This window comes from Microtus ochrogaster, linkage group LG4 (assembly GCF_000317375.1).
Source record: "Microtus ochrogaster isolate Prairie Vole_2 linkage group LG4, MicOch1.0, whole genome shotgun sequence".
Taxonomy (NCBI): Eukaryota; Metazoa; Chordata; class Mammalia; order Rodentia; family Cricetidae; genus Microtus; species Microtus ochrogaster.
In genome coordinates this window covers 57003689-57031605 of record NC_022030.1, presented here as the reverse complement: position 1 = coordinate 57031605, position 27917 = coordinate 57003689, and the positions used below count along the sequence as shown (strand labels likewise).

Genomic DNA, 27917 nt, shown 5'->3' with positions numbered 1-27917 from the left:
CTAAGATGGGGAGGAGAGAGATGATCTCTAGACCTCTCTATGGTCATCCTGATCAATCACCAAGATGGGGAGGAGAGAGACGATCTCTAGACCTCTCTATGGTCATCCTGATCAATAGCCACGGCTCAACCACAGGCTACACTCTCTGTCCTTCACAACCCAAGCCAACCCAACCACAGCGATTGTAAAGATTCAAAGCACAGACCAGACTCTCAGAGGGCCCCCTCCCAACTCATGAGAGCATCACAGGGACTTGGGTACGATTGCTGGGCCACATCCTGGTCAGGATGGTCCCGGTTAGGCTCCCATCCTGAGCACCGCAGACAGTTGTGACCTCTAGGGAGGGCTATAACGCAGGAGGTCAGAGCTGTCTTGGCTTTCAGAGCCCAAACAGGTCTCCATTGCATAAGGGTGGGCCGTGACTTTGAGACACACAGAGGGTCTCTCTCCCAGGCCCATCCTAACCATGGACCCCTTTCCTCGCCCTTCACCCCCAACTCCCCAGGCAGATGTACCCACACAGCACTATCACCTAAGGGAATAAAGTTATACTCTCTCAAAGTGGTATCCTAGGGGCCTTCCCACCCCAGACCCATACCGGGCCAGGGCTGCTGGCCACGGACTTGTGTGTCTCAGAGCTTCTGGTCTCATTCTTGCTTTTTTTTTTTTTTCTGAGGCACAGAAATGTTTCCTTAAAAGGCTGTCTGTCTCTCCTTCTCTCCAGCACCCTGGCCCCCAGCCACCCTCTCAGGAGCCCAGAATGTGCCAGGAGTACCAGGGGCCCTGCCACTCTGTGGTCTATGCTCAGCAGCCCCACACTCCTGGCATCAGCAGTGGCTGGCCCCACTGACTATAGGTGACTTAGGTAGCCCTGGGCCTTCCTCAAGGGCTCTGATGACAGCCCTGCTGTGACCAGGCAGCCACAGGTGAGTTGCTCCTCCTGGCAGACCACTGGACTTGGGGCAGAATCAGCCTACTGCGCCATGCCCCCAAATGAAGGGCGGAGGACAACACCCTCACAGCAGCAGCAACCAGCCCCCCACCATCACACTGGCTTCCCAGCAGCCATGACTCTGTGTACTGTGAGAACTCATCCAGGGCCCAGGGGTGGGCCCACTGACTATCCCTGCTTAGCCGACGGGAACCGAGCCACAGCTGGGCAGAGGCACGATCCTGCCCTGCTCTCATGCCCACCCTGCTCTGCACAGAGCAAGGACCGCCCAGACCCCTGCCAGCACCCCGTTTCGGTGCCTCACTACCCTGCAAGGAGGAGGACCTGGGAAGCATCCCTTTCTCAAAACCCCAATAAAAGCCTAAGTTCTCAGCCTTGCTTACATAAAACTCCAGATTCCTAAACTGGCCAGGTCCTGCAGAGGAGACCCCATACTTGTGGACCCTGACCCAAGAAACTGTACAGGAAGCCTCACACTTCCAACTATAACCTCATCACCTTATTCTGGGTAGAAACATTATCTTGGGTTTCCTTTTTAACACTTGCTGGGTCTACGGTTTTTCTTGTTATATTTGATGGTGGTAGCTATGGCTTTTTTGTTGTTGTTGTTATTTGTTTGTTTGTTTGAGGGAGGGTCTTACTATATAGCCAACACAAACCCAGAACTCTTTCTTTCTAGCCTCAGACTCCCCAGTGTTGGAATAACAGGCTTGCATCACTGTATACTTGGCTTAAATGCCCCCTCCCACCATCTTTTTCTAGGAGAAATAATCTTAGAAGAGTGTGTGCGTGTGCATGTAGGCATGTGTGCTGGGCACATCTGTGCCATGCTATTCGGATGGAGGTCAGAGGACAACTTGCAGGAGTCAGATCTCTCCTTCCACCACGTGAGTCCTGGAGATGGGATGCTGATGTCTGGCAGCAAATCCCCATCCTCTGAGCTCTCTCATTGCCCCTCTCCCTTCTCACTGTGGCAAAACATGCACGACATAAAAAGCCCCATCTTAGGGGCTGGAGACGTGGCCCTGTGATAGATCTTTTGACTGGAATGCACAACATGCTAGATTCAGTAACCAATACCCAATATAATAATAATAATAATAATAATATTTCCTAAAATTAAAAGTACCATAAAATAAGCATTTCCAAGTATAAAATCAGTGGAGCTGAGTGCATCCACAGTGACATTCTAGCAAGTATGTACTTCCAGAACTTTTCATCATCCAATACACCGCACCCACTGAACAATGAGCTCCCTCTTTCCCTTCCCACTCCATAAAATCTCACCTTCTGCACTGTGAATGTGCTAACCACAGAGACCTCTGGGATCTGACAACAGATCCTCAAGGGGCTTGGACCACCGTTCCCATTTCTAAACTCCCCTTCCCAATCAAGATTCTTGGATCTGCCTTGGAAGGGGGGTTTAGGAACAGGCCCATTTATGAAGATCTGCCTTGTGACCCTAGGCACATCACATAAACGCTCATCTCTCAGGCCCCTCCATCCTGGAGCTGGCCACAGAACTCAGTGGGATTGCAGAGGGAGGAATGATACCCAGGGAGGCCAAGAAGAATATGCACAAAATGCCCTCCTGGGTTTGTACCAGACTGTGAGAATCAGAACCATGCAAAGAGGTCTCACACGAACCCCAAAGGATGGGCTGTGGAGTACTTACACATAGGCTCCTGGAGAGAGATATGCCCCTCACTCCCACACTGCTCACCCTCGTCATTTGTATCTTTCATCAAACCCTTCCTGATACACCACAAACCATGACTCCCAAGTCTCCGGGAGCAAATCAATGGTACCCAAAGCGGGGTCATAGGAATCTCAGTTGACACCCAATTGGTCAGAAGCACAAAGACACCCTGAAGTTTGAAGCTTGCACCTACGAGGCAGAAGGCAGTCCTGGGGACCAAGTATCCAACCTATGAGGTATGTCACTGTGTCTGGTGCGATATTGGGTTGGAGGTCACCTGTAGTTGTCACCACTGCAGAACTGACTGCTGCTGCTGATGAGACCCACGTAGACATCCTATGAAGTCACAGAAAGTCTTACGCTAACAGACACATTCCTGAAAGACCAATCACAGGCTTGCCGTTTTGTGTCTGGCTGATTCCCCTTCGTGTTACAGCTGAATAATATCCCCCAAACTGGCATGTGAAAATTCAAACCAGTCCCTTAGAAAGTGCCCAGGGATGGGCCTTTAAAGACATGACTAGGTGAGTCCACCAAGGTGAGCCCGATTCAGTATGACCTATTGTCCTTACAGGAAGAGACTGGACACAGACCAAAGAGAAAGAGCCCGGAGGATACGGGTGAGGCAGTGTCCATGTACTGAAGAGACAGTGTTGCAGGCTGATACTGACTGAAGAACTCAGCCCGGAAGCCATGAGAGCCAATTGCATGACCCTGAATCCACATTTCTAAGATCCACCAAGGTTCAAGGTCCACTGCCTGCCCTACCACCCTGAGTGGATCCACGTGTGATGGGCATGTGGCTCATTTCCTGAGGAGTATTCATGGTGACCCCCATGCCTGTCCAACATGTCTGGGTACCCACATTAATGACATATGGAACAGAGGGACAATGGGGTTTATAAAGCACCTACTGCATGTCACCGAGCTGGGCACTTTACAGCCATACACATCTTCACTTTCAGACCAGTTTTTGAAGTAAAAAAAAGGCTCATGGAAGTTAAGCTAGATCCCCAAAGTCAAACATCTGGGAGCATTAGCTGGGCAGCTGATGACCGGGAGATTTTCTCAGCTTTCTTCATATCAAGCTCCAGTCTAACACTTGTTCCCTCTACCTCAAACCTCACCCCCAGCAAGGTGCGCATCGATACCCTAGCTCCCAGGGTCTCAGGTCACCTCCCAACAAACTGAAGGCTCTCAGAGAAACTGTAGCCTACTTCAGCCTGTCTCAGACACCCGCCTTTCCCACCTGTTCTCTGCCACACGGCTGGATAAGGGCACACACTGAGGCAAGGTTCTGGGGCTGCAGGTCACTGGGAGAGTGTGGGCGTCCCAAGGAGGGACCGTGAGTCTGGCACAGACGAGGTTATCCCTGTCCCTCTGCTGCATGTCACACTCCCATACTGATCCCCTGCTCCATGCCACCCCTATTCCCACAAAAGGGAAACACGCAGGTCCTTTCCGGTGTGCAGCTTGGCCCAATTCTCACTTCAGGAGTAAAGTCTGTTTTGAAAGGGAAGATGGGGAAAGAATATTTCAGTAACACTAATACATGTGAGACACGTGGAAATGAGAAGGCTTGGCATCTCAAAAAAAAAAAACCCACCAGGACTCGCCTTTAGCTGGGACCCAGACAGGGTAAAGGGAAGACGCCCTGATGAAGGAACACTGAGCTGGGTATAAAAGAGGAGGAACACTGAGCTGGGTATAAAAGAGGAAGAGCTGTGCACCACTCTTTCTGTGCTTGACCGGGGAAAACTATGAATGTCCAGGAAAAGAGGACAGACTTTGGGCTGCTGGAACCGAGGAGCCGCTGAAGGTTCTGGTGTAGAGGAAGGACCACCAGAAGCGATGCTCCAGGCAGAGAATTCCTGGCACAGAGACAGGAAGAATGAAAGAGTAGAGAACTTAAGGCAAGTAGAGAGGTACAGTAACCATACCAACAGAAACAAGGAAAAGAAAGGGGAGGAAAGCAGGAGCCTGAAGCCTAAGGCCAGGGAACCATTGGGTACCCCAAAATCAAGAAACCCATAAAACACTCTAGCCCAGAGCATCCAGCCTAGCCTCTACTTCTTCCACTCCTAAGCAGAGACACCACCCAGCACTCCATGGTCACCCTTTGTACCAGGAGGTAACCAGCATCTAAACTCTGGTCACCGAGCATCACCACATGGTAGCTCCAGAAAAGTCAGTATCTGTGAATATAGATAAGGAAATCTCATCTGTGAGTTCATATCATCAATGCCCTGGGACAATCAAAGGCCTCTACTAAGTCACCCTGTATTGTCGAGGAAGCCTAGGTGTCCTCTGTGTCTTGGTGGGTGCCCAAAAGATGTCGAGACCATGGGGTTGAAGCCTGGAAGCAGGACAAGACTGCTTGAGGAATGCCAGCAGGGCTCAAAGCCACTAGCCTCCCAAGATGAGCTTCAGGCCCTAGGCTGGAGAGGTCTGGGGACAGGGGTGGACCTTGCCTTGGGCCCACAGCCTCTGGGCCTGTGCAAACCCTGCAGGGCACTGTCCTTCTCTAACTCCAAGACAGTAGCAAGGCTCTTTCCTTCCCTTATATAGAGTTCAACTATGACCAGGAAGGAAGTGTGGAGAGTTCCTTTCTGCCAGGAGGCAAAAAGAGGCCTGTTCCCGGGAATATCTTGAACCAGAAGCCTGGCCCCTGCCCTGGATCCCTCAGCTCCAGTGATGACAGAGAATTGGAGGGGGCTTCTCTTCCTATAAAGGAGCCTAGATTAAAACTTGGGGAAGACAGGACCCATTGCTGCCTCAGAATCTGACTCAGAATTTTGTCCCCAGAACCTATAAGGTCCCCAGCACTACCCTACTAGGTCCCCAAGTTGCTCCTTCGGCTTGAATCCTCTTCCAGGACACCTGTCATTGGCTGCCTGGCCCACTGCCAGGTTCTACACGGTTGTCATACGGGCTACTCACGGAGGGAAACTGATCTCCTGGCAGACCCCTCCACGTGTCTCTCCACACACAGACGTGACTCTCACACCCCACGCAATCAAACAGCCAGCCTGAAAGAGGACGAGATGACCAGGTGTGCCCAGGAATGCAGCGTTCAGAGCAACCCCCAGTCAGAAGGTCCTCTAACAGCTAAGGAGCGAGGGTGAAGGTGGGGAGAGCATACCGAGCTATGATGGAAGTAGACCTCTTTACTGAAGCTGATCCCCTTCAGAGCTGGCCGGGAAAACGGCACACAACAGCAACTGGAGTCAACACCCTATAGCAGTGCTTCCAGCCTTCCTAATGTTATGACCCTTTAATATAGTTCCTCATGCTGCATTGACGCCCAACTCTATAATGATTCCGTTGCCTCTTCACGACTGTAATTTTGCTACTGTTACGAATCATAATGTAAACATCTGATATATGCCCCCTCCAGGGGGTGGCGACCCCCTGGTTGAGAACCACTGCCCTATAGGTTCCATGGGCTGCCCAGCAATTCTAAAGATGGGCTACCTAGGGAGCCCAACCTTAGAACCCCAAGGAGCCAACACAATGGTCATGCTTGCTGCCCCTCAACATTGGGGCAGCTGGGAAAGGAGTAAGGCTGCTCACTGGGATGGGTTTGTAAGCAATAGAATCTGAGCTCCAGGCACCTACTGGGCACAGGCCTGAAGTTCAAGATTGCAACCCAGGGTCATAAGAGCAAGAGGCAGACAATGGCCAGGAAACATGGTGGGATGGGGAAAGGGGGCACAGCTAGAGGGCATGGCTAGGCCCTGGGCCTGACACCGGCCAATGTCAATGTTCTGGCAAGTAACCCTCCCCTGAGCTACCCAACATCATTCAAGCCAAAATCTATACATCTTTGTTTCCCTCTTCCTTTTCCCCATTCCCCCAAGTCTCCCGTGTATCACCACTGCCGTGCCCTGAGTCAAAGACATGGAGGCCCTGGCCCTTCCCAGGATCTCCTCTCTAGCCCTTGGTCTCTTCTTAGCAACCAGGAAGTCATTTCCTACATTTTTGGTTGTGAGCCTAGCCTTTAATAGCTTAGCCATCTCTCCAGCCCCAGGAAGCCAGTTCTAAAGTGCACACTAGCCATGCTACTTCCCAGCCTAAAGGCCTTGGTATCGTGAGTGAGGGGATCCAGTCTAAACATCCTAACACAGCTGTAACAGCCTGTGGGGACCTATGGAACCACCCCTGATGCCCACTTCTCAACCTTCCCACAAAACCCCTGTGCCATTTCCTGCTCTTTTCTCACAAATTCTGCCCTCTGTTGGAGAGCTTCACAGCCCATTTCACAGACAAGGAAGAGCGAGGGACAGAGAAGTCAACATCCACAGCCTAAGGTTACACCCCACTAAAGAGCGAGTGAGCACAGAAGCAGGGCTCTGCCCCAGGAAGGCTCCAGACTGACTCCATGCCGCCCACGGCCTCGAGGCTTGCCCAGTGAGGACCAAGGGACCTTCCATGGAAGCCATGGCCTCTGGCAGGGAGGACAGCAAACCCAGCTGAACAACGTGTAACCTGTTGGGCCCAGCTGAAGCAGAAGTACAGGCCCCTGCAGTACCCTGGAACCTCCAGAGCAGGTCAGACAGCAAGGGATCAGAGAGGGGCGGGGCTGGCAGCTAGGAGGCCATCCTGAAAGAGGCAGCTGCACGGAGGTGAGAAGAGGCTCTGAAGGGGACAGAAGACAGCCTGAAGAGGGTGCTTAAGGGGGACAGAGGGGGCACTTAAAGGAGAAGATGGCAGAAGCCAGGCTTGTTAGCACAGGCCTGGAATCTCAGCTATGTGGGAGACTGAGGTTTCAAGACTGTGTTGCTGTCTCAGAACAAAAACAGGGCTTTTTTTTTTTAATATCACTATTAAGAGGGCTGGTAATATAGCACTGTGGTAGAGTGCTCACCTAACATGCACAAGGTCGTGGGTTCGATCCCCAGTACCGGGGGCAGGGGGTGGAGAATAGCCCAGTATGCAGCTGGGAAATTAGATACTGGACACAGGAACCAGGCCTCTGTCCTGAGTGCAGGGGCTGAGTGTGCTTCCTAGCAGGCTCTGAACTGCAGAGAAATGGAAGCCCCATTCCTCCTGGGGCCGGACATTTGCTGCAGGGGCCTGGGTGGCACAGCCTTTGGCACAAAGATGACTTCTAGGAGTTCCTAGAAGCTGGTCCAAGGAGAGGCTATGGGCTTGGTCAAAGTTCTGATAGAAGAGAGGGCCAGAGGAAGTGACAGGCCCAAGAAACAGAGCCAAGTGTCACTCAGGCCAAGGTGACAGAGCTCCCAGCTGAGGAGAAAGCGGGGAAAGAGAACCGAGGACCGGCCCCAACCCTGGACGGAAGTTGTGGCCTCAGGAGGAGACAGGCATGTAAACAGACTTATAAATCTGCCTGGAACTGTGACAGTGGAAGTTGGAAGAGGACATTCTTGCCCTAGGACGACTGTCCGGTCTGTTTTTCCCAAGGTCACACCCAGAAGGAGGTGTCTTCCTCATCCCTCACTCCCCACTGAGGGTTTCTGTCCCTACATAAGAACATTAAGAAACAAAAATCTTTGGCCCTAAACCATATTAGAACAAGGAAGCAGGAAGGATGCCCGGGAGGGAAAAAAAAATTAGGAGCAATGGGAAAATCCACAGAGCCAATGGTCTCAAGAGCTGCTGGGGGCTGGAGCAGCTGCCCCCCCGCATGTCATAGAAGGCTGAGCGCGATGGGGTGAGGTGGGGGCAGAGGTTGAGCTGAGGCAGGCACTGCAGAGAGGTTCCCCAGGGGCATCAGCCCCCTGCCTCCTCAGCCAGGCCACCCGCTGCCGAGCAGTGCAACCATGGCACGTAGACCTCTGCCCTTAAACAGCTGCAGGTCTCCCTTCGAAGCATGAACTCCACCCTGTTTCCTAATTTCTAGGAAGTTCTTGATCCACCACCCAGATGACAGGTTGATTCGTTCTGTTTGCCGGAGAATGGCCTTGACCTTCTGATCCTCCTGCCTGTACCTTTCAAGTACTGGGATTACAGGTATGCACCACAACGCCCAGGGTTTGGTATTACAAAGGTTTAAAACCAGGGTGTCATGCATGCCAGGCCAAATGCACGTCATCCCCAGCCTCAGGATGCCAGCCTTGGAGATGGAGAAACGGTAAACACAGTCACTGCGCCCTTCCATCCTCAGGATGACTCCAATTTCAGCAGCACTGAAATGTTAAAAAAGGTCATCACAAATTTGAAGAAATGTCTTAAATTTCTGTTGATTCTCCGGACTCCCTAAATAGCCTAACGGGGCTGACAGGAAGTCCTTCCCGATGTCTACTTCTCTTTTTTAAAGGCCTTCAAGCTTGCCAAAGCAGGATGAGAGCAAAGCCAGCCTCGTGTTTGTCAGGGGAAATTCCACATCCTCAGAGTCTATCTGTGAACTTCATGTCTCCTGGACCCTTGGAGGATCATTTTGTCCTGCTCATAACTCTAAATAGCTCAGCACTAAACTAACCCCGTCACTTGGGAACAGGTTCTGCTCCCCAGGGTCATCACACCTTCCATGCACAGATCTCTTTGCGAATTCCTGAACACCTCCAAGAGGCCACAAGTGTCCAACTAAAAAGCAAGGGACTGGCTGGACTGCAAGACGGGTGTGGGCTCAGACACCCCTTAACTCCTTCCCTCTCAGCACCCTCCCACGTAAAAGGGACGGATGAGAACTACTTCTCAGTCTGGTTGGGAACAGTTAACGAGGCTATGATCAGGCTGAGGGTGTAGCTCAGCTGTAGAGCATATGCCTTCCCCACCCTGCAAAGGGTGAAGATGAAGTTGACTGAGCTCCCATCTGTAGGAATGCCTGGGACACAACGCAACAGGGCCGCTGTGTGCCTCAATGCTCTCACTGACACGTCTCCACTCATCGAATCCCCAGCTCCACCCTGTGATGTAAGTTCCACTGCCGGCCCCCTTTTATGGAAGAAACTGAGAAACTGCAGGATAGAGGAAGGGGTCGATTCCCATCTAGGCTGGAAGGATGGCTCAGTGGTCAAAAAATGCTTGCTGCTCTTGCATAAAACCTGGGTCGGAATCCCAGCACCTACGTGGTGGCTCACAACCATCCAGAACTTCAGAATATCTGACAACTTCTTCAGGCCTCCACCATATGCACATATATGTGTACATATACACATGTGGGCAAAACACTCATACACATAAAGCAAAAATAAAAAAGCATTTGAAGAGCCCATCTACCATCAACCAAAGACAACTATTCAATGGCAATTTCCATCAAAACACTGGCCTAAGATTTCCACCCTTTATGTAGTATGAGCTTCAGTTACCTGAAAGTCATTCCTGCAGAAACATCTGACCCACAGATGGCAGGGGCATTAGTGAGCAATGACGAGACTTGCCCAGAGCCCCGAAAGCCAGAAGTCCCTAGAGCAGGGCAACCCGGCTTCACGAATCTCCTTTAAGACCATCTGTGGCGAGAGGCAGGAAGCCCTTCTTGCTCCCAATTAGACAGCAACAGAGACTTGAAGCAGGGCCAGCCCTGAGGCCGGAGCAAGCCTGGCTGCAACCAGCATTGTTTAGCTCTCTGTGACGCATATCCACCCCAGTCATGTTTCCTTGTTCCCGGGAAAAGCGCAGGGATGCACACTGACAGGGAGGCAGGGAAGGAAGGCAGCAACAGAACTGGCTCTCGTTGCTCAGAGAGCAGGCAGGTTGGAGATGAGGAGAGAAAGTGCCCATCAGATAGAGACTTTGTGACCCAGAGACACCCACAGACAACACCCTGATGACCACACACAGCTCTCAATGCCCCAGGCACCACACACTCCTCACCCAGCACACACACCACCACACCACTCTGCCAGATGCAAAGTCACTCCCTGGCCCTCTGGCCCCACCCCAGAACAGGCTCACGAAGGCACTGCCAACATATCCAGCTGCCTGTGTGACCCGGAGCACTGAGGAGCCTGAGCCAAGTGCAGCGGGAAGCCAGATGTGGGAAAGCGGTAGATGAAAGTGAACCGGAGGTCTGAGGGTCCTTGGAGCACCATCAGGTCTCTGCAACCCCACCCATCCCCAGATATCTAAAGGAACCGGGCCCTCTACTGCAGCCTGAGGCAGTAACACATTATCCTTAAACTTGAACTTGCTGGTTGCCTGGGCTCTGCCTATCCTGTAAGAACAGAAGGGAGAATGTTCACACGCACACATACAAACACGTATGCATGGGAGGCTAGAAGGGTCAGAACCGAGCAATGCAAGCAGGTTGGGGCTGACTGGAGGGTAAACAGCTTCAAAAGCATGCAAGCGCCAAAACAGGAACTTCAGTATCGGGATCCACTGTACGTGTGATCCTTTTTAATCCACCAGATACAAGTGATTCCCCCTTTTCCACTGGAAGCCACCTAAACTTAAACAAGAGTGCACTGGCCAAGGTCACACTGCCAGGAGGAGCTAAACTAGACACAAATCCAGAAGCACCGGACTGCAAACTCTGTGCCCTTCAGCCAGCCCACTGCAAGTCAGATGCAGCTTCTGACCACGCTGAGGAGGGGTGAGAGCCCAGATGGTGGTGGGTAAAACTAGTACAGCTGGAATCAGAGGGAGCACAGATGGGGGCATAGCCAAGGCTTGGACCCTGTCAGGACCCTTTCCTCAAAATAATAATAAAGGAGATGGAGCTTGGGTTCTGAGACTGTGATTCAGCAGCCTTTGGGGAGCATCCCAGCACTCTGGTCCCACTCTTGGAAGTCTAAGAGCCACCTGCCCTAGAGACACCAAGCCATTACTCACAAGTTACTCACTTTGCCTTGGCATGCACCCTAGCAAGTCAAACCTCCCACTCTGGTCCCTGAGAGTGGCCACAGAGAAGCCAGAAGACTCATGGTTCCCCTCCCTCTTGCCAGAGCATCCCCACCTGAGTCATAGGGACACACCAGACACTGGTCTGCCCACAGGAACAGCTGCTGCCCTCTGCTCTGTTCCAAGAAACAGATGCCTAAAGGAATGGTCACTGTCCCCAGACACAGAACAGCCCAACTCAGGACCAAAAGGGAGCTTCCCAGCATCTCTGCCAGCATCCCAGAGGATGCTGGAAGATACCCGGGAGCCCAATCTCAACAAGAACAGGAGCCTACATTCAGAAAGCACCATGGCGGGAAGGGAAGAACTCTTCTAGGCCCCGCTCCTCATTCCAGACGCTCAGAAGGGGAAATTAAACTGTCCAAAGTTGCACAGCGTCAAAGTCAGCAACTAGCGGCCTGACCCCACTCCTAGCATCCTGAGTTCCTCCAGCACCCTCAGCAACACCTCCCCTACCTCAGAGAGGGGAGTCAATCTCCCTAAATCTACTCTCCCTCTCTTGCGGAGCTGCTACAGTGCCCGCAGTGGGAGTAGCAATTCAGGAAGTGAAGAAGAAGCCTGGAGATCCTGCAGCCAGGTCAGTCACCAAGACAGCTGGAGGCTCCAGCTAGCGCCAGAAGCAGGCATCAGTCTTAAAAGGAAGGAGACAGAGTCCAGGACCTCGGGTTACAGGCTGAAGACCAGGCCCTCTGGCACAAGACAAGGAGTGGAATTCTTGGGGTCCCAGCTGGGGAATTTCAAGAGTCCTGGCTTTCTCCTGCTCACCTCTCCTTCATTCCTACCCCCTCACCCCTAACTATCAGAGCCCCTCTGCTCCCATATTCTGCTCAGCCATAGAGCTCAAGGGCAGCAACTGCCCCGTATGTAGTTGTCTGAGGGTAACTAAACCATTCAAGGAGTTCATCCATCTCTCGGGTTCTCCCATCCCCCTCTAGGCAGCTGCTAGTTCGGCCCTAGCCAGAAGCCCCCTCTCCCAATCTGCTCCCTGGCCTGGCATCAATAACAGCAGCAGCTATGGTGGCAGAGGTTACAGAGTGTGGAGCTGGCCAGCCACACTTCTCCATTTCTCACATTTCACAGTACAAACAGTAAGCTGTCCATGTTTGCACTTCCTGTCAGAGGTAGAGTCAGGAGTCGAAGCCAGACGGTACGGCTGCCAAGCTATGACTTAACCCCAAGGCCACACCACCTTAGGATAATCCCCACTCCAATAAATGAAGGTCCCTGAGATTCCCTCTCCTCCTTCATCATACAGTGCCTTGAGCACTTGCAACTGTGATGTGCTGGCCTCTGGCCTTTGAGACACTCAACATTCCCCCCGGCTTTAAACAGGCTGCCCTGTTCCTACCCTCACCAGCCACTTATATGGGTGCTGCTGACTTCCAGGAGACCAGACTAAGGAATACCCTTGACCATTCATTTGTTCATTTATTCATTCAGCACAGAGGACCTACTGTGTTCTGGGACCCACCGTCAAAGATACCCCCTCAAGGAGCCTCTTCAGCACAGCTCATCAAGAAGCCTTGCTGGGGAGGGCTCCACAGCCAGCAGGCTCTGGTCTCGGGGCACAGTCACACCAAGAGGACTTCCCAGTCCTAGGGGTGAAGGACACAGGTGCAGAACACAGACAGGTCCTGACTGGAGCTCATCCTCAGGCCTCCCCGTCCAACCCCTTCCTAAACCACAACCTCATCATGATGCTCGCTCCTATGTAAACATCCCTCTGCTGCTCCCTACTTTGACTTGGCCCAGGAAACCTCCCACCCCTTGCCACCCAAGCAAGGCCTCTGGGCTCTCCCCAAAGCCACTCTTTGTGGCAGGTTCCCCCTTTAAACCACATCTACTCTGCCAAGCATTTTGCACACAGAATCTTGTTTCAACTCCCCCACAGCACACAAGACTGTGCTGGAATGTGTCTCTCATCTTAAGACTCAGGCACTGAGGCCCGGCCAATGTCACATGGGGAGTCAGTAGCAGAGCTGGAAGGCACAGGGAGTCATGTTATCCATCCTTACCTGCGTGCCTGCCCCATACCTGAACAAGTCCCTCTGTGAAAGTCCTCAACCTTCCAAGTCCATCTCAATGGCCTCAGCTACTGCACCAACTTGCGTCCACGGCTTCCAGCCCTGCTCCTGCAGCATTTTGCAGAGGCGCTGTCTACGCCCCTTTGTCTCCCACTAGAAGGTGTCTCAGTGGCCTGTCCAGCCCCATATCTGGCACCCTGCCTGGCACAGAGTGGATGCCCTAAAAGGCTGTTACTGTGAAATCAGGATGGTCCCCAGGCCCAGCTGGATTGGCCCCGACTCCCGGCCTCCTCGGCACGCTCATGGGCATTGCCGGACCCAAGGAACCCAAACCGAGGAGCCCATCTCCTCCAGACCCAGATGGCAGGCAGGCAGCCAGGGCCCTGGTCTCATACTCCCCCTCCTTAGCCCAGCCCCTCTCTGCTTCACCAGCTCTGCGATTCTGGGAGTCTCAGCCGGTGATTAGGGCCCTAATCAGGCAGGACTTCCTGCCAGCCACTGCCAGAGGTGGGGGCGGGGCGGGAGAGAAGCAAGGTCAACCCAAGGTGAAGTTTCACAGCCAGGGACTTGAGGAGCCACCCCCACCCCCCACTGGCAGATGCCCTTTAGAGGCCTCCAGTGCACCTCTCCAACCCACTGGCTGCTAAGTGAGGACACTGAGGCCCAGTGGGAAGGGAGCCAGGCCAGCCTGGGCACCACTGGAAGAACTCCATTCCTGCACTGCCTTGGGCCAGGGTTCTTGAGCCATAGTCCTGCCCGCTGCTATCACCAAGCCCAGCACTGAACCTCAGCCCTCTCCCTGAAGAATGGCTATGGACCTGCTGATAGCCCGGGCTGGTGGAGGATGTGTTCAAGGTGAGGTCCACTTCTCATCTCTCAAGGATCAAAGGTCCAGAGGGGCAGAGGAGGGAAGCCAGAGACAGCCCTCCCAGTGGTCATCATGACCAGCCTAAGATCATTCTTCCTTCAAAGGAACTCTCGATGCATTTTGCAGCTGCAACTGGGCGGGCCAAGGGTCCGGAAACCGTGTTCACCCCTGACCCAATGCAGCCTCAGCCTCCTGGGTGGGGGGGGGGGGAGGAATCACTGGGTAAGAGAGCAAGCCAAAAAGCTGATCCTTGGTGGAGGAATGGCAGAGATACCAGAGAACCATGGACCCCAAAGAGGGTAGAGGCCTGAGAGGGGAGTGGGAGCGGCTAGGAGACCTACTGACCAATCGGGAAAGCTCTCAGCTCCTGCGTACACACAGGAAGGGCTGGGGTGGTTATTCCCACCCCTGACCAACAAGGGACTGAGTTAGATGGTAGCAAGATGTCAGGCTTTCAGAGGCCCCGGAGGAGGATCTAAGTCAGTTGCAATGGTTACCCGGGACTCCCACCCTAAAATGTAAAACTCGCTATGGCTAAGGTCAAGGATATCCTGTTTGGAAACAAGTTAGGCCCTTGCCAGGCCTGGGAGGTTCTAATGCAAACAGTGGTTGTCTGGAGGGTGGGAAGGGATCCCCGAGGGACTTGTTTACTGGGATAGCAACTTTCTCAGAATCCTCCATAAACACATATCTGCTCTGGCTCTCTGGGGAGACAAGTCTGAGGTCTTGTCAACTCTAGGCCTTCCTCCTAAAGAGACAAAGTCAGGGAAGGAAGACCCTGCTCTGCTACTAGCGCCCCTTAAGGGAAGCCCATGACTCTCTCCATTGTAGGGAAGAAACAACTATGATCAGAGAGAGTGGGGCCAACCACGAGGCAGGCTCTGGAATGAATGACACCACTGATCAGGACACTTACCAGTGTTAACTAACAAAGCGCTTCGGCTTGCTTGGTTTCTGATGTTTGTTTCTGAGGCAGGGTTTTTCTGTATCCCAAGCTGACCTTTGAACTTACTCTACAGTCATAGATGATCTTGAACCCCTGATCCTCCTGCCTCCACCTCTCCAGGGTTGTCATTACAGGTGTCCCCCACCATGCCAAATGTATGCAGTGCTAGGCGAGCATGCTACCAGCTGACCTGCATCCCATACTTCAAAGCACTTTAAATGGATGAATCCATTCAACCCCAATGCCTGTGCCATGAGGTGAATACTACTGTCCCATTTTAGAGAGAAAACTGAGGCCCCAAGAGGCCTAATCTCTTGTTGAGACCACACAGCTGGTAGGTAGAAATGGCTGCCATAGGTAGGTCCCCAGTAGGCTGGCTCCAGCCTTATGTCCTTACTCTATACCTTAGGGGGTAAAGAAGCAGCATTGTTTGTAGGCTTACAGATCTTTAGGAGGCCTGTCCCAAACCCTCGGTCCTCCAGCCTCAGTTGGCACCAAAAGCATCACCTGGGAAGCAAAAGACATTACACAGCCAGGGAGCAGCAATGCAGCCAGGGACCTACAGATGAGATCAAGGGACACTTGCAGCAAATGGGTCTCACATTCACTCCAAGAGGCTAGGAAGGTCCTGGGAGGGAGTTTCCAGTGGCAGGGGTTGGAGAGCTCGCTCACAGGGGACCTCCTGTAGCTCTCATCTGATCAGATCCCTGGATCCACCCTTCTGCGCAAGTCCCTGACCTACCCGGTGCTCAGGCTTGAGCTGCAAGCTCAAAGCCCTAAAAAGGCAGGGAACACACAGCCCGGCAGAGCCCTGGAGGAGGAAGGGCCAGTGACTGTCCCAGTCCCCTCCCATGACAGGTCCAACTCCCTCAAAGAAACCAAGGTGAGGACAGGAGGGACCAGGAATCAGCTACCCTAGAGACTCCAGCTGCCAGCACAGGCTGTCCATGGAGGCAGCCCAGCCTTCAACACTGGCATCCTTGCCACCCCCACCATTCCTTTCCCAGCTGGCTTATGCCCACACCTCTACATGCCTAATGGCTCTGGAAAGCTAAAAGCCAGCCAGCCAGGGAGCCAGGGAGCCAGAGGCCTCGGGGGATAATGCTGGGGACAAAGTGGAAGCCTGTCCCTCCCCAGCGTCTAAAAACAACCTTCTCCCTCCCCCACGGTCATCCATCCATCATGCTCCCTTCTGATTTGTTTTGTTGGGGGCAAGAGGCATGCAGGGGGGATCTTCTGACAGATCTCTATCCCGAAAACCTCAGTTTCCCTTTCTAGGGAAAACTGATGGACAGCTCGCGGCTCAGTCTATGCCCTCACATCCTCCCCTGCTCTCCCTCTTCACCAGGTCCCTTTCATCCAGAGGGAAAATGCCCTGATTAAGAAGCCTCCCCTACCTCCCGGCTGTAGACAGGAATAAAAGTTAGAAAATGAGAAGGACTTCCCCTTCAGAGGAAGCCAGAAGGTTAAAGCTACTGACCTGGTTGGAGGCAGAGGGCCCTATACAGTAACCTCTGGGTCCATGCTCAGGAGCAAAGGGGCCACAGGCATCCATAGAACGGATGGTAGGGAGAGGCAAACTGAGTTAGGCAAGCTGAGCTAGAACGGATGGAGTCCAAGGAGGGTCCTAACCCCAAGGGAAGCCATCAGGACACACACACACACACACACACACACACACACACACACACACACACACTTCCCTGTAGGAAGCCACACCCCCAGCATTGAGTTGGGGAAGTATCAACCCCCATTGCCTCTCCTTCCCAGGGAAAACAGGTTTGAAGAGGCCACAGGGAGGTCACCTGTTCCTCTCCTACCCCTCTGAGAGTCTCTTGAGAACAACAAATGCCCTTGGCTTTTCTCCACCCCCACCTCTACCCCCACACACTGGTTGTTACGCAAGCCACTTAGTGAAGGCTTGACAACCGTAAAGTATCTGTAAAGAGGGAAACTGAGGCCCGCTCCGGGGTTCTCCTGATTCACAGAGTCTGGCATTGCTCTTGGGCTACGCAGGGCAGGCTCTCGGAATGCCCGACATGGAAACCAGTCCTTGTCCTGTGACATGGCCGGGCAGTGGTGGTGCACCTCGTCCCAGCACTCAGGAGGCAGAGGCAGGCGATCTCTGTGAGTTCGAGGCCAGCCTGGTCTACAAGAGCTAGTTCCAGGACAGGCTCCAAAGCTACAGAGAAACCCTGTCTCGAAAAAACAAAAACAAAAAAACCAAAGACCTGTGACACATGCCATCCTCTCCCCCGTTACACTGTGTCATAAGGTCCAACGTTCCATCCAGTCTTCGAGGAGTTAAACACAGGGCCAGAGTGGCCATCAGGAAGCACCTACCACAGTAGCAGTGAAGTAAGCAGCTGGGGGCAGACTGGTGGGCAGTCAGTCCACTATGGGTGCCAGGGAGAGGCATATGCAAGGGTTCCCTATTCCCTAGTGCGGTCAGAGAGGGCAACCCTGTAAGTCCCCACCCATGCCCAAAGCCTGAAGCCACAACTCTGACCCCCCCACTCCCAGCTCCCATTCCAGAGTCAGAGAACTCCCCAACCCTAAGAATCCCAGGACCTCAGCATCCCCAGAGACCTCAAAGGTCGTTTTTCTCACCACATCGCAGCGCAGGAATCCTTCCACAGTGTCCAGCTTGTCTGAACTGCTCCCTGCGACAGGCCACTCATTACCTTACACCAAAGCCCATCCTCGCACTGGCCAGCGAGAACCTCTGGACGCTCTTGGTTCGACCCTCATTCTTCCAAGGCAAATCTCCAACCCCACCCTTTCCTTGCTCCCTGAATGAAGCCCATCAATGCTGGGTGCCCCCAGAACAGCGGCCTCCTCCCTGGTCTCCCAGGTGCCTCATCTCAGCCCACTCCTTCTGGCTATAGCCCACACTAAGCTCTAATGGAGGTAAGTTACGATGTATGGGCGAGGGCTAGGAAAAGAGAGTCAGAAGTTCAAGGCCAGGACTTGGAGAGTCAGAAAGATTCCTAGGCTATCTCCTACATCACCCAAGAATCCTCAATTTCAGATCAAAGTCCTGCCCCTCACCCATTCACCCCTCCCCTAACCCCTCCTCTCAACTCCTTCTCCATTGACCATATTGGGAATCCAGTGTTGGGGGGTTCTCCCACCTGGACGGCTCTCCCACCCTGTTTTGGGCCAGAGCCGTTAGGGCTAAGGGTCCTTCAGCTGTAGTAAGCTTTGGGTCTTGGGGAAAAACTGGGGTCTGGCAGACAAGAGCTGCCGGCCAGCTGGCAAGGGCACGAGGTGCTGGAGGCCAAGTCTGAGCCACAATGGTCCCCACCCCACCTCCAGGCAGCTTCAGGAAGGGAAAAGGGCCCTCCCTCCCACCTCCCACACCACCTCTGCTAGGCCACACAGAAAGGGCTTCCAAGAGAGAAGCCTCCGGTCCCCAATCATCAGAACCCCACTTTCCAGTTGTCCCTCCTGTTCCCACCACAACTGCCTTCCTGACCTCAGGATACTGGAAACTTCCCCAACCAGTAACCATCCTGTCCCCTAACCCTATCCCACGCCCCTGCTAAGAGCCCAGCCAAGAGCCCAGCAGGCTTCTCTGCCCACCCCACCCCCAGTCACCCCCTTTTAGTTTCTTCTACTAGGACACAGGCCAGCCTTAAAACATCTGGGCAGGCAATACTGGCCCTGGCCCTGAGGTTAGCTGTGGGTGGCTTCTTCAAACTTCGTAAGGGGTAGCAGGCAGGGACCAGTGCAGGGGAACCCTGTGTGTTCATTAACCACCTGGATTAGACATTTCTGCCCAGAGGGGTGAGGAAGGAATGAGCCTACTGGCTGGGGGAGGGGCAAGGGGCACACATGCCAGGAGGTGCCCATGTCAAGGGAGCATGGGGCCCATGCAGAGAGGACACACTGATGCTAGAGCTTTTAACTTTAACCCTCTGCATCCAGACCCTCCCCTGCACACAGATCTTGGGGGCAGAGTGAGAGAGCACCCAAAGAGAGGAAGGAACCCCCAAGGAAGTTCTAGCCACTAGCAGGGAAAAGACTCATGCTCGCTGACAGTTTTCTGCCTACCAGATTGCAGAAGAGACCCCCTCCTCCTTTGCCTCTTTGCCTCTGGTGGTAATGGTCCCTCCCCGCTCCCTGTTGTACAAAGCCTTATTAACGCCAGCAACTTAGCTGCACACAAAACTCTTCCTGGAGCTGGTTCAGCCCTTTTAGGGACAGCCGCGCCCCAGACATCCCTGGCAGACCTGGGGAACATCTGACAGCTCCGAGGCTGACAAGTTGTGCCCCCAGGGGCTAGTTTAGCCTAGAAGTGTGACAGGGGAGGGGTTGACCGCACCTTCCCCAAGTTCAGGAGAACATGACACATCAGTGCGTGCAAACTGCTGGGCTGTTTGTATCCCCTGCACCCTTGCTCATTCACACACTCACTGACAGCATCCGCTCACCTTTCCAACTGAAGAGCCACTGGGTGGCAGGCCAGGGCGGTGGGCAGTAGCAGGGTGGGTGGCGGGGCTGGCAGGAAGCTGGTGGCTCCTGGGGAGGCGGTGAGCTTGACCAACAGGACAGAGGTAGCAGAGCCAGTCCCAAGGCCGCTGCTGTGAGCGAGTGAGCGCTCCCAGGGCGCTGCCGCTGCCGGCTCCCTCCCGGGCGGGCGGGCGGCCTGGGGCACCGCCTCCTTCCCGGAGTCAGCGCGTCGCCCCCCACCGCCGCCTCCTTTAACCCCTGCTACGCTCCGCTGCACAAACTGTACACCACCAGGCCCCAGGCCCGTACCACAGTGCACCTGGGTAGGCCAGTTGTCCAGCAGCTCTCTGGGGAACAGACCAGAGGGCTTAACAAACAAGGGTGCGAAGGGACAGGTAAGAATCACGATGCTAAGAAGTTGAGGAGCTCTTAGAAAAGACTCAACTGTGGAGTCAAGGCCAAAGGGTTACTGAGTGATGAGGAGGAGGAGGAGAAGAATACACACACACACACACACACACAAAAAAAAAAAAAAAAAAAAAAAAAAAAAAACAAGCTGCATTTCCATCACAACTTGGGTACCAGCTACCAGCCTTCTCTCCTCTGAAACCTGCTTTTTCCTTGGCTGTCAAATGTGACATGCTGATCTGCTTTGTTCCTGGAGTGAATTAGAACACACATGACCTTATACTCAAAAGTCACTGGAGCAGAGTTCCAGATCATAAAATGCATGCTTCTACTCTCTGTAGAATGCATCCAAAAAAGTAAAATGATGGGGCCAGGGGGCAGTAATCCCAGAATTTGAGAGACAGACAAGTGGATCTCTGGGAATTCAAGGGCAACCTGGTTTCAGCACAGCCAAGGCTACACAGAGACCCTGACCAAAAAAAAAAAAAAAATAGTAGGATGATGGAGATGTCATACAATCATATCTTTGCCCTGGGTACTGTTTCCAGGGCTCCTGATGGACACCAGGACTGTGGATAATCAGATCCCTTATGTGAAAGGGCAAAGAGTTTGCACAAAGTGTTCACACAGAATTTAGGCACAGATTCCTGTATGATTGATTTACAAATACAATCTCATCCATGCCGGAGTAGCTGTTTAACTAAGTCTGACCTTGGTTTCTGCCTCTACCCTCCATGCTGGGATTACAAGCAGGGGCTACCATGCCAGGTTTTATGTGGTGCTAGGGCTTGAACCCAGGAACTCCCGCACGCTAGGCAAGTTCTATTCCAGCTGAGCCACATCCGTAGCTACTCCGCTCCTACTTGCTTTCAATCTCCGCTAGAACACTTGTAAAATCTACAACAGGATTATATAAACTGTATAAACACTCTCTGTAAGTAATAGCTTGCTGAGCTGTTTAAGGAAGAACGACCACACTATGAAGTCTGTTCTTGTTCGGGACCGTCACGGGTTTCTTCCCAAATAGTTTCAATCAGCACCTATGGATTCTGTGGAGCAGAACCCACCAGTTTGCAGGGCTAATGATACGCCAAAACGTTTGCTGAATCTAGACAGCCCAGCATACAATGATTCCAACTTTCTGTGTCTATGAAATGTGTTTATACTAAAAATAATAAAGGGGAAAGCACTTAAAAAGTTTGGATCAATGTATAAATGATAGAAGCAGACAAGTGTCTCCTAAAAATGTAATGGTCACTTTTTTTTTTTTTTTTGAGGCTGAATCCCACTATGTAGCCCCAGCTGGAACTTGCTATAGACAAGGCTGACCTCGAACTCACAGAGATCCTCCCGCCTCTGCCCCTGCCTCTGACCAAGTGCTAGAGATGGTTAGCTTAAGTTGTCAATTTGACACAATCTAGAATCACCTGGAAGAGGTTCTTGATAAGGGATTGTCTACGTGGGGCTGGCCTATAAGCGTATCTATGGGGATTGTCCTGATTAATCTCACTGAAGTGGGAAGACCCAGCTTACCATGGGTAACCCCATTCCTAGGCAGGAGTTCCTGGACTGTAGAGGAAAGGAGAAATCAACGGAGCCAACCGAGCGCAAGCAAGCAGGCAAGCAAGGATACATGCATTTGCTTCTCTCTGCTCTTGACTGAGGATGTGATGCAGCCAGCTGTTTGAAGTCCCCACCCCCACTGATGATGGGCCCCTCTTTCTCCCTTAGGTTGATTTGTGTTAGGGTATTTTTCACAATAACAGAAATGAAACTAGGACAGAAGCGGACAGCGGACACAGCCATCTCATGCCGGACACTTGAAAAAGAGTCGGCTGTCATTCACTCTGCCATCACAGCTAAGGACAGGCGCCTGACAGCGGTTAGGGGACATCCCCTGTCAGAGGCCAGGCAGGACAGCCAATGAATGCCAGAGAGGAACTTGAACCTGTGCGTGCTAATTCTGGCCCCAAGCAGAAGGGCTTGTGTGTCTGAAGGGTTCATGCCTTGTGCATCTGAGCTAGTCACCTACAGCCCTGGGCCTCAGTTTCCTCTGATGTACATAAATTTACATCCAAAGGACTCTGTGATGTTTTTATTCATTCAGCCAAATCCTCCCTCAGGCAGGCTTCAGTTCACACCAGTAGAACAGCAGGGGCTCAAAGGGAGGAAAGAGGCTCCAGATCAGCTGAGGCCAGAGCCACAAGGACCAGCTAATGCCCCGGATAAGAAGAAAACCTTTTGGGAAAAGAAGCGGAGTGCCTCCTTTAAAACGTATATGGGAAGATCATCACCCTTCCCCCATGCCCTCTGGAGAAGACATGCCCTTTCCCTACACTAGATAGAAATGGAGTTCAAGGCCCCACACCTCCAGTCCCAGCACGTCAGAACCCACAACCCCACAGCCGCATCAGTCCATCTACTGGTGTACACACGCTGTCCAGGAATGACAAACACAAAGAAAATTATAAACTCCATGGGGACACTGGCTAAAGCCTCCTCACCAGGCTCAAACCAAGTCTCCTCACTGCCTTTGCTCTGGGTCAAAGGTGATAACAGGGGAAGAAGGTGAAACACCAAAGGCCTTCAGGGAGCAGTTTTATCAGTAGTGAGCATCCACCTGAGAGGCAGCCACGGAGCCAGAGAGTGAGGTAGATAATTGGCAGGGACATGGGGCCTCTAGGGCCACTGTGAGCAACTGCTCTTGGGTCTCCCCACATCTGCGTGCCTGTGATCAGAGGGAATGCAAGATGCATAACAGCAACTGGACAGTAGTGGTGCACACCTTTAGTCCCAGCACTCAGGAGGCAGACATAGGCAGAGCTCTGAGTTCAAGACCAGCCTGGTCTATAGAGTATGTTCCAGGACAGCCAAGGCCACACAGAGAAAGCATTTCTTGAAAAACCAACAAAAACCAAATTGATGCTATTATCACTTAGAAAAAAATCCCATCCTCCAAGAAGGACCCTAGCTTGCTCAAGCTGTACTACCAGGCCGGCCTCCTCTGGACCCGCCACATTTGTGCCTGTACCTCCCAGGCCAATTTGTATTTTCCCTTTCCTTTCTCTACTTTATCCAACACCCAGCTCCAACATAGTGCAGTGAATGTGAAATGAATGGACCATAGAGAGACGGCCTGATGGATGGCTTGTTCGTAAATGGGTAACGGGGACGCTTGAAACATCTAAGTACCGCACAGTCCTCCAACAAGATAACTGGGCAAACGTTTATCTCTGAAGCTGCACAGCTGCGGCAAGGCCTAGTCTGCGAGGATGCAGGAATCATCACATTGATACCCAGAGGCCCCAGACGCCTCCTGCCCTCCCCCAGGTCTGCCCCAGCATAGGGGCCCTTCTGAAACACCGCCCTCCTCAGGTCTGCAGCAGCATAGGGGCCCCTCTGAAACACCGCCCTCCTCCAGATATCCAAGCCTTTGGAGGTTTCTCTCTCTACCTCTGCCCAATGGGGGCCCTTCTTTCCCAGACTGCCTGCTTCCATACCTGAGTGGAACCTCGAACTCAGAGAGTCCCTAGGAACATACCAGAGGAAGTCAAGGAGCTGGAAGGCTTCTACGGAAAAGCCGGCCTTCTTCCTGGTTTTCAGGAGCTATCCACAATAAAGACACTTTCTGAAAAAGCCTGCTTCTCCCTTCTTTCCTTCCCCATTGCTTCTTCAAACTGCCTAGGTCTTCCCTGCCTCCCTTCCTCTAGGCCCTGACAACCAAGGTTCCCAGGGCTTCCCAGCCCCCCTCAAGCCAGTCTTGCCCTTTCCCTCTCCCCTCCCTCCCTCACATCCCCAAGCCTGGATTGCACATCTGGTTCCAGTTGTGGTCAGTCCATTCAGGGGCAGGCCTGGAGGTTTCTCATAAAACTGAATAATAACCAGTGTTGGAGCCCCGTGGAGCTGGGGGAAGGGAGAGCAGGGGGCTAACTGTGAAGGCAGAGACAGGGTGATCGTGGAAGTTAGGAGACCAGACCCCAAGAAGGAGCTGGCAGTGCCTGGCACCTAGCAGGGCCCACGGGATGCTTGTTGCTGAAGACAGACCATAGAAAGATACGGCGGGGAAGCTGGGAGCCAAGAGAGGGGTACAAAGAGGGGGTCACAGAAAACCAGAGGAAAAAAGAGACAGAGCTGTGGGTGAAGCAACAGAAAAGCCATTGAGAAGGGCAGGGAGAAATGAATGCCCCATGTCAGACCAGGTGCTGAAACAGCCACTTCCATTGGAAAAGGACGGAACAGGGGAGAAAGGACACAAGAAGCAAAGAAAGTCCAATGACAGAGCCAGGACACCGATGGGTCAAGACCCAATGTACTGAATGCAGTGTCCTGGCCTCACAGCCCCAGGCCCACAATGGCGGGTCCTCCCGGAACTGTCTTCATATCTTCCTTCATGGCACTTTAATCAGTATCTAGTGACTGTCTACAGGGTGGCTCTCCCTGGCCCCACACGAACACCATGAATTTCTAAAGGCCCGGGGAAGTCTGGAAAGTGACTAGGATCCTGTCTGGTCTTAGACCTGAGCTCAGAGCCCTTCTCTAGGATCAGCCAGCATTTGAGCATAGCCCTGCCACCCCAGAGTTCAACTGGGAACTCTAGAGGAACTCCGTCTGTGACAAACACACCCCCAAAATCCTCAGGGTCAGATCAGATGCCCTATAAAGGAAGAGCATCAGGCTGGAGAGATGGCTCAGAGGTTAAGAGCACTGACTGCTCTTCCAGAGGTCCTGAGTTCAATTCCCAGCAACCGCATGGTGGTTCACAACCACCTGTAATGAGATCTGGTGCCCTCTTCTGGCCTGCAGGCAGAACACTGTAAACATAATAAATAAATAAATCATAGAAAGAAAGAAAGAAAGAAAGAAAGAAAGAAAGAAAGAAAGAAAGAAAGAAAGAAAGAAAGAAAGAGAGCACCTTCAACATCTTCCCATGATGGGGAAGTCACCCATTCTAGCACCTGAGCCCCGCTCTGCTCCATCTTGGACTCTGAGGGGGCAGGAACCAGCATGCAGGTCCCAGAGGGAGGGCACACTTGGGTATAGCTCTTCGTCCCTCAAGGGACATGGGGAAAGAGACTGCTCTGGGCTCTGACTTATCAAAAGCTCAGCTGGCTGCAAGCCAGACCCCAGGATCACCCTCCACACAGTCACTGTCTGTGCATTTGAGCTGTGCCCCTCCCGCTGCAGCTAAGGAAGTCTGAACTGTCTCCCAGGAGGCTTTCATCGATGTCATCCCTGAGAGAGGTCTTGCCAGGGCCCCTGTAGAGGGAACCCCTGAAGCCACATCCATACCACTGTCCCCAAGAGTTCCTTTGTGAGAGCCAGCTGTATTTGTGTCTTATTCGCACATATTTGCATCACCTCGGGGAATTACAGTTGGTGGGGGGACTGTCTTAGTCTCCGGTGGACAGCATGGTCAGGAGATGCACTAGGTGGGACAGGCAGCCTGCCCACTGTTCTTCCCCAGTACATAGATGGTGTGTCCCTCGCTTAAGACTGCTTCAGCTTCCAATCAGGAGAAGCACTTGGATCCCGCAGCCTTAGGGCCCAGGGTAAGTGAGATTTTGTACCTCCCAGCTACAGCCTTCTCACCAAGCCTCTCTGATGGCCACTAAGGCCCCCTAGATGTTCTTGGGAGCACAGTCCTAAGCAGACATTAGTCCTTGGCAGAAGTCACTGCATATGAACCCTGGTCTCCCCTGAGAAACTCACCGTTAAAGCTGGGGAGTCCTCGGGGGCTTCCCTATCTGTAGAGCAAGATTCCTCATGGGTATCCCCTCCCCCTCTTTTCCTTCCCTTCTAACAAAGTCTCTTCCCTGAATCTGGATCCTTTTAGGGAGCCTAAAGACCCCCTCCTTCACAGAACCATAGAACCCCTAACCCCAAAGTCTAAGGAACCCGGACTACATGGGTGGAGGCTCCCAGCTCCAGCAAGGTGTTGGTGGAATCACCGTGACATTCTTGGAGATGGGAAGTCTAATGGATTCCTAGCCAGCACAGGGTGCTGATGAATAGATCAATGTCAACTTCCTGACTTGCCAAAGGGCTCTGTCCTCTGCCCTGGCTTGTTCAACATACTTATCAGTAATGAGACGGAGATGTGGGAGGGACGTGCAAGGGGCGGGAGGGGAGAACTAAGACACCACACTGACTGAAAACACTAAACCGACTTTACACATGGGTCAGAACTAGTAAAGGAACTTCTCTCTTGGGCTACTGTCCTCAACAATGACTTAACAATAACTCAGTCCAGGAAAACTCCAAGATTAAAGGCAAAGAGAAGTTCAGTTTTGCTAACAGTACGATATGGCTGTCCAGTCATAAAAATATGGCATTTAGTTCCAAGGAAACGAAAGCTCCACATACTCCATGTAAATCAGACACCAGCAGAAAGTCGGGTTCTCTTTTATGCCCTTGTGCTCTTATCAGACAGATATTTATTAGAGTCACCAATGTCTCTAAAAATATCTGATGGATACTGGCACAAGGACCCCACTTTTATTTTAGATGACAAAGAAAAGATGAACGCACACAATCAAATATGAGCAGCTGGCCTTGGAAAGGAGGCTGGAGAGGTCCCCACCTACTACAACCTCCTGTCTCCACCCAATATCTGTGAAGCCCTGGGAACCTGGACCCAGTCCCCACTGACTGCCCAAGAGGCAGAAAGGAACAGGAGCATCTACGACGGGGACAGAGCTGTGAGCAGTGGCCTCCGGGGAGTGTGCTGGCCACACCACAAACTGACCTTTAGCAAGGCTGGCAGTTGAGCAGAAGGGAGGGAAGGTGGTCCAGATGGTGGCTGAGCACTTGGCTGGCACATGCTGTCCCAAGTCAGCCATGGCACTAGCCAATTGGCCTCTCACCTTCCGAGTTTCCATTGGTCCTTTCTCAGTAGCCCTGTGGGAATTGGTCCTGGCTGGATACCTGTGTCCAGAGTCTGAGGTTACCCGCTGCCCCCAGCCAAAGCCCATGGTGACTCCCTCATTCTCTCTCCCTTCCTCTGCTCCCTCCCAGCTTGTCTCTGGTGGCTTTCCTAGCCCTCAGCATCCTCACTTTCACACATTACCCCTTCCCCTCATCCCACGCTTCCTGTCACAACCTGACTCTCAGCCCTCCAGGGTTCTTCTCGAGACCTTGTTCCAGGCTGGATGGTCAAAGCTGCTGCACGTGTTTTAGTGAGCTCTCACTTTTAGGGCTTGCAAGAGCTGGAGATTTCCCTCCTGAGGACTCTGCTTGGGATTACACTACACAAAACAAATTTACGTTTCCTTCACCCTGAACTAGGATGTCAGCCCTTCTAACATGGCAGAACCAGGGAAACCTGGCCCTGGTCTGACACTGGAGGGCAAAGCCCAGGTTTGGATATTGCATGGACTGCCTCTAAAGCCTGCCTGCCTATTTAGAGGCTGTATGACTCCAGGAGGGTATTTAATGGCTCTGAGCACTGAGTGTAGGGTCTGGGATAAAGCAGTCCCCAATAAATGTTAGCTATCCCTACATCCTCCCCTTTCACAGACGCTATCACCACCCTTACCCTGGAACCATGACTCGTGTGCTCGTGTGTGTATGTGTGTGTATACATAGTCCATATAAATTATAGATAGATAGATGATGGAGGAAGGCCATTGGTTAATTAAATAAAGAAGCTGCTTGCCCTGATAGGTTAGAACGTAGGGGGAGGAGTGAACGGAGCAGAATGCTGGGCGGAAGAGGAAGTGAGGTCAGACTCGGCAGCTCTCCTCTCAGGGGCAGACGCCTCA

At 52.7% G+C, this 27917-nt stretch overlaps 1 protein-coding gene across 10 annotated transcripts in view; it reads right to left on the bottom strand.

The window, feature by feature from the left end:
* Positions 1 to 27917, bottom strand: part of Tns1 (tensin 1) — a 230526-nt gene that overhangs the window by 113155 nt on the left and 89454 nt on the right. Inside the window, exon 1 of one of the 10 annotated variants that reach the window (XM_026786505.1) lies at positions 19731 to 19880. The exons of 6 other annotated variants lie outside the window; for them this stretch is intronic. The gene's annotated coding sequence lies outside the window, so the exon portion shown is untranslated. Of the gene's footprint in view, positions 1 to 9922; positions 9942 to 13490; positions 13511 to 17904; positions 17972 to 19730; positions 19881 to 27917 lie in introns of those variants that run through there. 3 more of the 10 variants (XM_026786506.1, XM_026786507.1, XM_026786509.1) reach the window with 3 other exon arrangements.